This window comes from Stegastes partitus, unplaced genomic scaffold, assembly GCF_000690725.1.
Source record: "Stegastes partitus isolate 25-593 unplaced genomic scaffold, Stegastes_partitus-1.0.2 Scaffold929, whole genome shotgun sequence".
NCBI classification, from domain to species: Eukaryota; Metazoa; Chordata; class Actinopteri; family Pomacentridae; genus Stegastes; species Stegastes partitus.
This window is the reverse complement of record NW_007578660.1, coordinates 222602-232453: the sequence shown is the minus strand read 5'-3', so window position 1 is coordinate 232453 and position 9852 is coordinate 222602.

The following is a 9852-nucleotide window of genomic DNA, read 5'->3' as shown; positions in this document are numbered from 1 at the left end:
TCTAGCAGCTCTCTCTGTCTCCTCTGTTTCTGTCCTTCTTCCTCTCCACCACCCCCCCTTACTCCGGACTTTTACTGGCCCACAGCCACCCTCAATTATCATGGGTGGAAAGAGAAGCAGATAAGGAGAGCATGAAGCAGACAGCCCATCTCTGACAGTCCAAAAGGAAAATAATAGTAATGAGCACAACCTCCTTCCAAGTGTTGAGGGTTTGGATCGTGAGTGAGTTGCTCAGGGCACAACTAGAAAACATGGAGTTTTCTGGATGAAGGACAAGCACGAGATCAGCATATAACTTTCAGTATACTCAGACACGTTCTGTACCATTTCGCGGTACATTCAGGAAGATCTAAAGCGCCCAGCAATGCAGTACACCGCCCCTGTGTGAATTTGTCGTTCCATTTCATCACTCAAAGGGACAGCAGATTATGTTCTACAAGTCAGCAATGAACAAGGTGTGAAAAGCTACTGTAGTGATTTTTTTTTTCTGCACAGACAGCTGGAAATTATTAGAAATGCAGAACTGGATCTGCTATCTGTAGAGCAGGCGGATTTCAGTTTGATCCACTCTAACAAGTTTTATCATGTTTGTACTCAGGGGCAGTCTGCTCTGCATCAGCTAGCGCCAGCCAGGCTTCTTAAAGGCTCCAGAAAAGCGTAACAGTGTAATGAATACTGCATTGTACAAAACAATTTGTGAAGTTTTCAATGAAAACAAAGAAATGAAGTAATAATTATGAGTAGGGCTGCAACCTACAATGCTAAATATAGAACAGTATGGCATTAGAGATATATGCTATAGGAGGAGACTTACATTTTTCAACTGTGAAGGTTTCAAACGGATGCATAAAAGACACTACATTTGACAAGTCATGGTGTTAGTGAAGAGTCAGATGAATGACTACAATTGACAGTACAGTAACTACAGAACTTCCTATTTATTGCACTCTGAGGAAATATACTTTAATCCTGATGTGAAGATAAATCAATGTGAAAACGTTAAAGTGAAAGTGAATGTAGTCATGTACTGTGCCAAAGTGTAATTCTGAGGTACTGAAGTGTTGCTGTGACTAAACAGTTGACCACATTTCAGGGAAACCTATTGCACTTTTAATACTCCACTATATGTTTTTTGATAGCTACAGTTACGAGTTACTTTACAGAAGAATTTACAAAACACATACACATGATCATCTTATACAATCATGTGCACTTAAATTATATACAGTGCTTCAAATGAGCTAAAACAGTAATTTATTACATGTTCATGCATCATCAGTCATAATGTCCTAACATATATATAATTACATAGCTGAAATAAGCATTCCTCCATAACAATTACTTATATTTTGATCTTTTATCATCAGTATAATTGTTTTTCTTGATGATGTTGTTAATGCTATTAGTTGTATAAAGATAAAAGATCTTTTAGAAAATCTGCATCTTCTCGTCGACATATAAATGCCATCTACCGGTAGCGCTAAACATGTCATCTTTCGCTGAGAGCAGCAGTGATTTCTCGATGACGGCCTTGTTGACCCTGAGTCTCAGCACACTCTGGTGGATCACACAGGCAAATATTGAGTTGGTGTTTGGAGCCGGGGAGTGGCCAACCTGCTGGTGAGACCAGACTTTCCAGTGCTGAGTAATTTTCTGTCTCTATAGCCTCTGGTCTCTGGTTTGTAATTAACTGGAGGTGCACATGTAGAAAACCATCTGTAAATCTCTAAGTTTATTGCTACAAGAAGCCGAGACATTGATCAGTATGATTATGTGGATCGGATGCAATTAAAATAAATTGCTGCCGTATGAGTAGCTAAACTTCTCTGTAATTGAGTGTCTGTTTGAAAACTTGCTAATCAGTCAAAACTGATCTGTTGTATTAATTTTTGGGAAAAGGTGAAATGTTTATTTTCCTAAATGAAAGGGTGGCAACTCCTTAAGCAAAACAAGACATAGAATATTATTCTGTGTATTCAAGCTCTAACAAGGCCATGTGCTCTATTTGATGGACACACAATATCATCTCAAGTGCAACTGGGGCTTGAAATAAATGTTCTCTCTCCGCTGCTCCCTGACTCCCCAACGTTAAAACTACACAACATACTCACCCATAAATTGAAGGACATGTTGTGTAGCAGCATTTAGATTGTTGTATTTTCTGTTTGGGTAATCAACATGTGACCCCTCAGGTTCTAAGAATATTTAGTTTGTGCACTCCACGTAGGCTTTTGGGTGAAGAGCGTATAAAACATGCAATCCTCTTGCATGTACAACATTAAAGTGTCCATCAAATGCGTGCACGTCAGTACAAACAATCTGACCCTGTTTAGAAATGAGATCTTAACAGATAAGGAATGTTGCCAGAAATCTTCGTAACTGATGACAACAAACTTCGTAACTTCTTTTGGCTTCGTCTTTGGGAAAAAAGACACATCAAAGATGCTGTAAAATCAGTTAAAAGCCTCTTTTCTACTTGGCGATTCATAACAGCGTGTTATTCCCATGGAATGGCCCCCACAGCCTCAGACAAAATGAATAAAGGCCTTCTTACAGCTTTTTGCATTGCCTTCTTTTCCATTCATAATCATCAGAGGAACTTTTTTTGCGCAACCCCATAATCTGTAACATTTATAACTGAGAAAAAAATCGAACGTCCTCTCCTTTCAGAGAAGGGATAAATCAATTCTGCTATTAAGCTTCAGGAATCGCATGATTAAAACAAATATGAATTTGGTTTGAGCAAATGAGAAAATCGCATACCAATGAAACCAGAAAAAGTTTCTGTCAGCTGTCCACCCGGCATCATCTCACTCTGCCAACATGATCAGAAATGTGCTAAAAAGTTGAGTCTGTGTAATTAATGGAATCTAGAGTTGGACTTAACAGCAGCAGCACTTTGCTCACTTTCACTTGTACGAAACACAATTAGGCTTATTACTTATATCAGCTAATGTTCAGTCATTCTGGCAGTTGCTCTGAAACTTTGAAATAACTGCCTGAGGACAGCATAAAACTTCTCTGTAATAACCTTTGAGTCGGTGCCATCACTTTGAAGCTCAACTGTACTGGGCCGTTTTAATCAGGTCACATGCATTAAGTCGTGTTTATCATGATCAGTTGTCTGGTTTGCCACAGAGATAAATAGTGAGCATGTCTGTAGCAAGTGGCTGAGCCCAGAAAGAAAATTCAGAGGATAATCGTGGATTAGTAATAGTTTCCATGACAGAGATGGCCATAGCATCCTTTGATGGAACAAAACAGAGCAGCATGGCACACATGATGCAGCAGTCACCGAGAGGGTGGAGGATGACGATCTGCAGTCGCAGGGGCTTCTCGGAGGAAACAAATGCGAGCCAGGAAAGCCACATGCCGAGCTCCCTGTGTGTTTCTTCTTTTCAGAAGTGTTTCTCCGTCAAATTTGAGCAGTGGAAAACAATCACTATTTTTCTAAACTCATTAAGTCCTTTCTGGGCTGCAGGATTGCTGGAGTCTTTCCCAGCGTACACTGAACACAAAAGCAGGGAAATGCTCTGGAAAGGTGTCGGCCTGTTGTAAAGCTAACGCAAACAAACACGGCCCCTTAACAGCCTCGAGCAATTTTTGAGTCACGTTTCCACTTGACCAGCAGGTTTTTCATCTGGAAAGTCCATACTGGCCAGGAATCAAACCGGATCTGTACCGCTGTGAAGCAACAACACTGCAACAGTATGTACAGTCAGCGTGAGGGAAACACTGCTGCTTGTGTCATTGTTTGTACTCATCGCTACAACAAGAAAAGACCAAAAGGTAAGCACAGGTTGTTGCTCATCACCGTTTCCTTTGCCAGCTAAACTCATGTGTAGCCAATATAGTCTTAAAGGCGGAGTGTGGTGTTCATACACAGCCCCAGCTCTGTAAATATGAAACAAAGTGGCTCGGACCAATCCGCACAACACTTGTGCACGTTTCTGATTGTGCACAGGACAGCGGGAAGGAAATAAAGGAGGAAAACAGGTCAGCAAAAATTAGACGGATGTTAAATCTGGCACATGCTAACTATCTGAATATGCAATCTAACTAAATATCAACAATCTTTCTCCAGAGCACCGGACTCCCACTCCAATTGAAATCTTCAAGTACTTATTTTACACAGAGTTTCCAAACATTTTGCCTGGGGAAATCAAAAGGTTTAACCGTAGCCCACCACTGTACCTTTGGAGATCAGGGACTGACAGTGAATGTTTGAAGGAGTGTATCCGTGCAACAAAACAGCTTGAAAGAAGTTTAAAACATTCAGGCATTGAAATAACTCAGTATTGTGTTCTAGAATGGTCAGTTAAAAGTCGCTCACCAAAACCTTTTTTTTTTTAACTTTCCACATAAGCGCCATTTGACCAAGCCAGCTATAAATACACCAAACAGCCACAACATGACAGGTGACGTGAATGATCATCTTGTTACAATGCAGTGTTGTAGTGGGAAACCTTGGGTCCCAGAATTTGTGTGGACATGACTTTATCAAGGAAGCACCCAAATAAACATTGTTGAAGACCAAGCACACCATCCATTACCACTACCCAACACCATGAATCTCCCCCCGGCAGGAAGTTGTTATCCCACCATGGTGCAAGAACTGCTGAGCAACGGCTCAAGGAACACGACAAAGAGCACAAGGCACTGAGCCCACCTCCAAGCTCCCCAGATCCCAATCCAATTGAGCATCTGCAGGATGCATCGAAACAAGATATTCGATCCACTGAGCCCCCACCCCCGCAACCCCTGTAGATCAGAGCTGCCTTGGCTGCACGATGGAGACTTACACAATACTTGGCAGGTTGTAATGTTGTGGCTGATCAGTGCACTGTTGCCTCGCTGCACACATGAATACCACAGAAAAATTTACTGACATGAATCTTCGAGACTTTTTCAATTTTCAGAGCACTGAACAGATTCAATTCTGATAATACTGGAAAAAAAGAGTCATTTTAGGGTCTTTCCGCCACAGAGGAACATTTATACAATGTTTTATGGCCATTCCAGCGCTAATGAATGGAATGATGTGGAAGCTGGTCTCTACGCTAAAATCACCTCATCGTCCAGTGCTGTTACTGGGGGTTTACAGAGAACAGGAATACATTTCTATTCAGTTGGGATGCGCCCAAGTATCCACATTGAAGGGCTTTAACACTAATGTTAGCTTTTAAACACAATATCTATACCATGTAACAGCCAAGTTATGATACATTTTCTCAATAAACTGGAAAATATATACAGAATATATAATAAAAGACACATTCTTACTCTTCTACTTTTCCAATTTTCCCTTCACTCAAATCTCATATATTATATTGAGTATTATATAAATGACATTTTTGGTCTACAGACATTACTTCCTTGTTGCACTGGTAACCACATGCTCTCTTAAAAAGCAACAATCAATTTTTGGAATTTTTATTATAAAGAACAGATGTTTAAAGACAACTTAGACCTGTGAAATCAGTTTAAATAAAACTATCAATTGAAGATGGTCTTTTTATACAAATATATTTTTTTTACCACTCTCCTCCAAGATGTTTTTTTTTTAGGTAACTTTTGTTCCAAGAAGTTCAGTTCAGGTTTCATTTGCATATTTACATGAAAATGTCAATATATTTGAACAAACGCATATTAACAAAAACAATTCCTTTACTCCTTTAAACTCAATATTCAATTCACCGTCCACACAGCTCTTTTTTTTAATCCTCTATGGGCGATTCCTCAACCTCCGCGGTGCCGGCTGAGGTGTCGCACCGGTTGAGTTCAGCTGAGCACACCCGGAGGTGACGCAGACACCTGGAGGTCCTCTTAGACCCGGGTGGCCCCTGAGTCCAGGCCGGCCTACATGTCCCCTCTGGCCCTGCTTCCCAGGCTGACCGTTAAAGGCTCTGCCAAGACGTCCACGCTGACCTGCGATTGAGGCAGAAAATGTGATTAAATCTTCGGGTCTCGCTGTCTGCACAGTAAGCTGAAAAGCTGTTTTCACGGATTCCAATAATAGAGTATTCCAGAGAAAAACTTTTTCTGGCATACAACGCACTCTTCTTACTGTAAAACACCCTCTTCCCTCCTTTCCCTGGGATTTGACGCTCAGACACAGCTGAATACAGTTTGCAAAATGATTCACAGGCACAGATGTGGACTGCAATATTTGCCTCAGATAACATGAAGTCAAAATTAAAATTACCCTTTGATCCCTGATCTCCAGTGTATCCAGGCAGGCCGTGACCTTTGGCTCCTTTATCCCCTTGTTCTCCCGTGTCACCTGCAATCCAGACACATACATACGCACATGCACAATGACCTCTTAGCAGGAATGACAGCAGTCAGGCTGAAACGCGATTCCCCCAGGAGCAAGCTCTACTCAAGAACAAGACGCTCATGTTGATTAAAGACCATATGTGTTACTGAGATCACTGTTAAATAAATGTTTAAAACACCTTGTAAATATTCCTCGATTTCACTGGCCTGGCACGGGAATGTAGTACGACTGTGACATCATGCTCAGGCCTCAAACCATAAATTAGAGCCGAGAATGTACACGTTAGTCTGCTGGGTTTACAACACTGTACAGCATTTGATTCAGCAGTTTCATACGGTGCGGTTCATAATGAAACATATTCACATGTTTTTCCGTTGGTGGAAAGTAGCTCAAGTACTTATAATTTTGCTTGACTTTATTTCAGAAGGAAATGTTGTCCTTTTATTCCACAACATTGACATGATATGGGACGTTATTGTAGATTTAACAACCTAGCAGTAGATTTAAATCTTAAAATAATGTCACACATTCTGCATAATGAGTAGTTTTCCTTTTGATACATTTTACAAAGATTAATTATGTACCTGTGTTCTACCTAAAGTGGTAGTCCAGTGATTTAATACAGTGCTGCCCACTTAGTGCCATACCGCTGTAGAGAATATCTTATTTATAATCATAAAATATCGAAGTCCTGAATCATTTCCTATATAACCTATAGTAAAACAACCCATCTATTGTCATAATCCTGTTTTTTATCATAACGAAATTCCCAAAAATTGATTCCAGGAATAACTTTTGGCCGTTTAAAGTCATGGTCGGCTGATCGTTGCAGCTCACGGGCCGAGAGTCGGTCATGCGTGGCAGATTATCAACCCAGGTCAGCCGCGGAAGGCAACGTGTTTGTTTGTTAATTACCTGCTCCCCTGAGATCTGAGTCACTGAGTTATTCACACACTGTCTGACATTAATTAGGGCACATCAAAGAGAACCACATTGTTGCAGAGCATGTTGTCACTCATACCCTGACTGCTCAGCTAGTTAAGCATGATAAGTCAGTCCCCTGTATATCCTCTGATTAAAGGAAATAATTTTTATTGATGGGGCGGCTTTTCACATCGACAACCATGAAACTTCACTGAAGCAAAACCATAAAGCTCCGTTTGAATAAACATTTCTTGATCTTCAACAAAACTTTCCCTTTGCTCTTGTGAAAACAATTACCACTTTGGCTTTACGTATAAACTTGCCGCCATCTTGAAGCCCGCTTATTGGAATATCCCAGATATAGTCAGAATTCCATCATGGACCGAGGGTGTGATAATAAATGGGCAGCACTGTGCTGTACTTACATGAAGGAGGAGGACTAGTGGGGGACAGATTTTTTGTTTTTTTAAAAAAGGAAAAAGAAAAAAAAACAACAGTCAAAATGACTGCAGAAAAAGTCCCAACAGTTTTTCCATACTAATAATCCAGCTCTCCTTTCACTTTCTTTTTTAAACCTAATGTCTCAGGTTTGTGACTCATGCTAACGTTTCTGTTAAAGCGCACATATTATTCACATTCACAGGTTTAGAATTTAATTTTTGGGGCCTAATAGAATATGTTTACGTGCTTTAATGTTCAACAACACATTATTTTTCTCACACTGTACATTGCTGTATCACCTCTTCTCTCCTTCAATCGAATTGCTCTGATTTAGCTCCTGTCTCTTTAAAGCCGCCTCCTTAAAGCTCTACTTCTTAACTTTTAACTTTTAACTTCCAGCTCTCAACTTTTTAATTTCGTTGTACTTTGTGTTTGAGGATAATAAAAGTATTCTATTCTATTCTATTCTATTCTATTCTATTCTATTCTATTCTATTCTATTCTATTCTATATATAGAAGATATAGTTGCCCCTGCTGGCCATGATATGGCATTTTTGGAAAAAGTGACCTTTTGCACAGCTTGACCCCAAAATCTAATCATTCCGACTTGTTAGACTTTAGCACTCGAACTGCAGACTGTTCACAGGCCCACAGACAGGCGGATGGGACTAATTATACTCTATAGTTTCCCCCTGGCCAGTGGTAACTATAATAATAATGCAAATAGCTTGCAAACAGCTGGTGAAAATGGTGGAATTCTTGAAGTTAATACTCAAGTGGCCAGAAACACCAAATGAACACTAACATTGCTCCATGTTCAACACATCTGCCGTATCAGCCTCATATGGTGACGATGTATTAATGATGTGTTTGCAGCTTGTTGTTCTGCTCCTCAGTGGCCAAAAGAATTAAACAATACCGGTTTACCTCAAGGATCTCATTTCTTTTTTCCAGCACTGGTTCTTCCTAAAACAAGCCTTGGTGAGTTATAGCGTTGGTATTAATCACACAATATCCATAAATATCTTCTGTCAGGCTTGTTATTCGCACCTGTTTCTCCTTGTTGGCCTGTTTCTCCGGCTTCTCCATAGAATCCCGGTGGACCCACTTCTCCATCAACGCCATTATTACCGGGGTCCCCCTGACAACATCATCAACAGGAAAATACATTGTTAATCTTTTGCATGTTTTCACCATAAACCTTGCAATGTTTTATTACTCCTCAGATGCTCTTTTTGTACGTTACGAAGTACAGCTTCATTCACCTCCGACCAGCTCTGTACAACAAGCTCGAAAAGATTTATTTGGCTGATGACTCAATAATCTGATGGGAAAACACTGTATCGTACTCGAGCATCACTTATTCTGGCATTACCACAACATCAGGTTTGTGGACAATGTTCTAATACAGTAGAATATTTTTACGTAGGTATGGCTTCATGAACATTTATCAGCCTGAGAGGCATTGTGATTAGAAGTTGTGGAACATGAATTGATTCTACACTGTATAATAATGTGGAAAAGGCTTTCTAATCCAAGGACAGCCTTGATACTCTCCAAAAACCATTCAACACAGACCAAGTGTCTAGTCAGTGACTCCTTATTTGTCCTCATGGAGACGTGGAAAATCGTAATGTTTTCATTCCAAGCTTTTCTGCCAAATACTTCAGCTCTCTAAGTCCAGTCCAGAGCCTCGCAATGTGTTTGCATTTTACCAAGCCAGGGCAAAAAAAAAAAAAAAAAAGAAGAACAATGTATGGAGAATGTGCTGCACCCTAACAGTGTGTCTCAGCTAACGTTCTGCGGGAGGTGAGGTGACATATAAAGCTGCGATTTTGTGAAAAAATTAAAAAAATAAATGCCTCGAGAGTGCAGGCTGATACATCTTGAATAATGAACATCCAAACTGTTAAACTCACGGGAGGTCCGGGTGGTCCTTTCTGTCCAGGGGGACCAGGGGCACCCATGGGAACATCCCCATACAGAGGGCAAACGGCAGCGCACGTCCTCTTCACTGAGTTGGCAAAGGTGGACATCTGCTCCAGGACCACTTTCTTACAAACCTCGATCACGTGTTGAGCAGGGAGGGTTGGCCCCTGCGTAAGAAATCATTACCACATCCATCACTGGAAGTGACCCAACTCTGGGACATGTAAAATGGAATATTACAGGACAGAGCATGCTGAAGCAATGGCTGCCTCTCTGA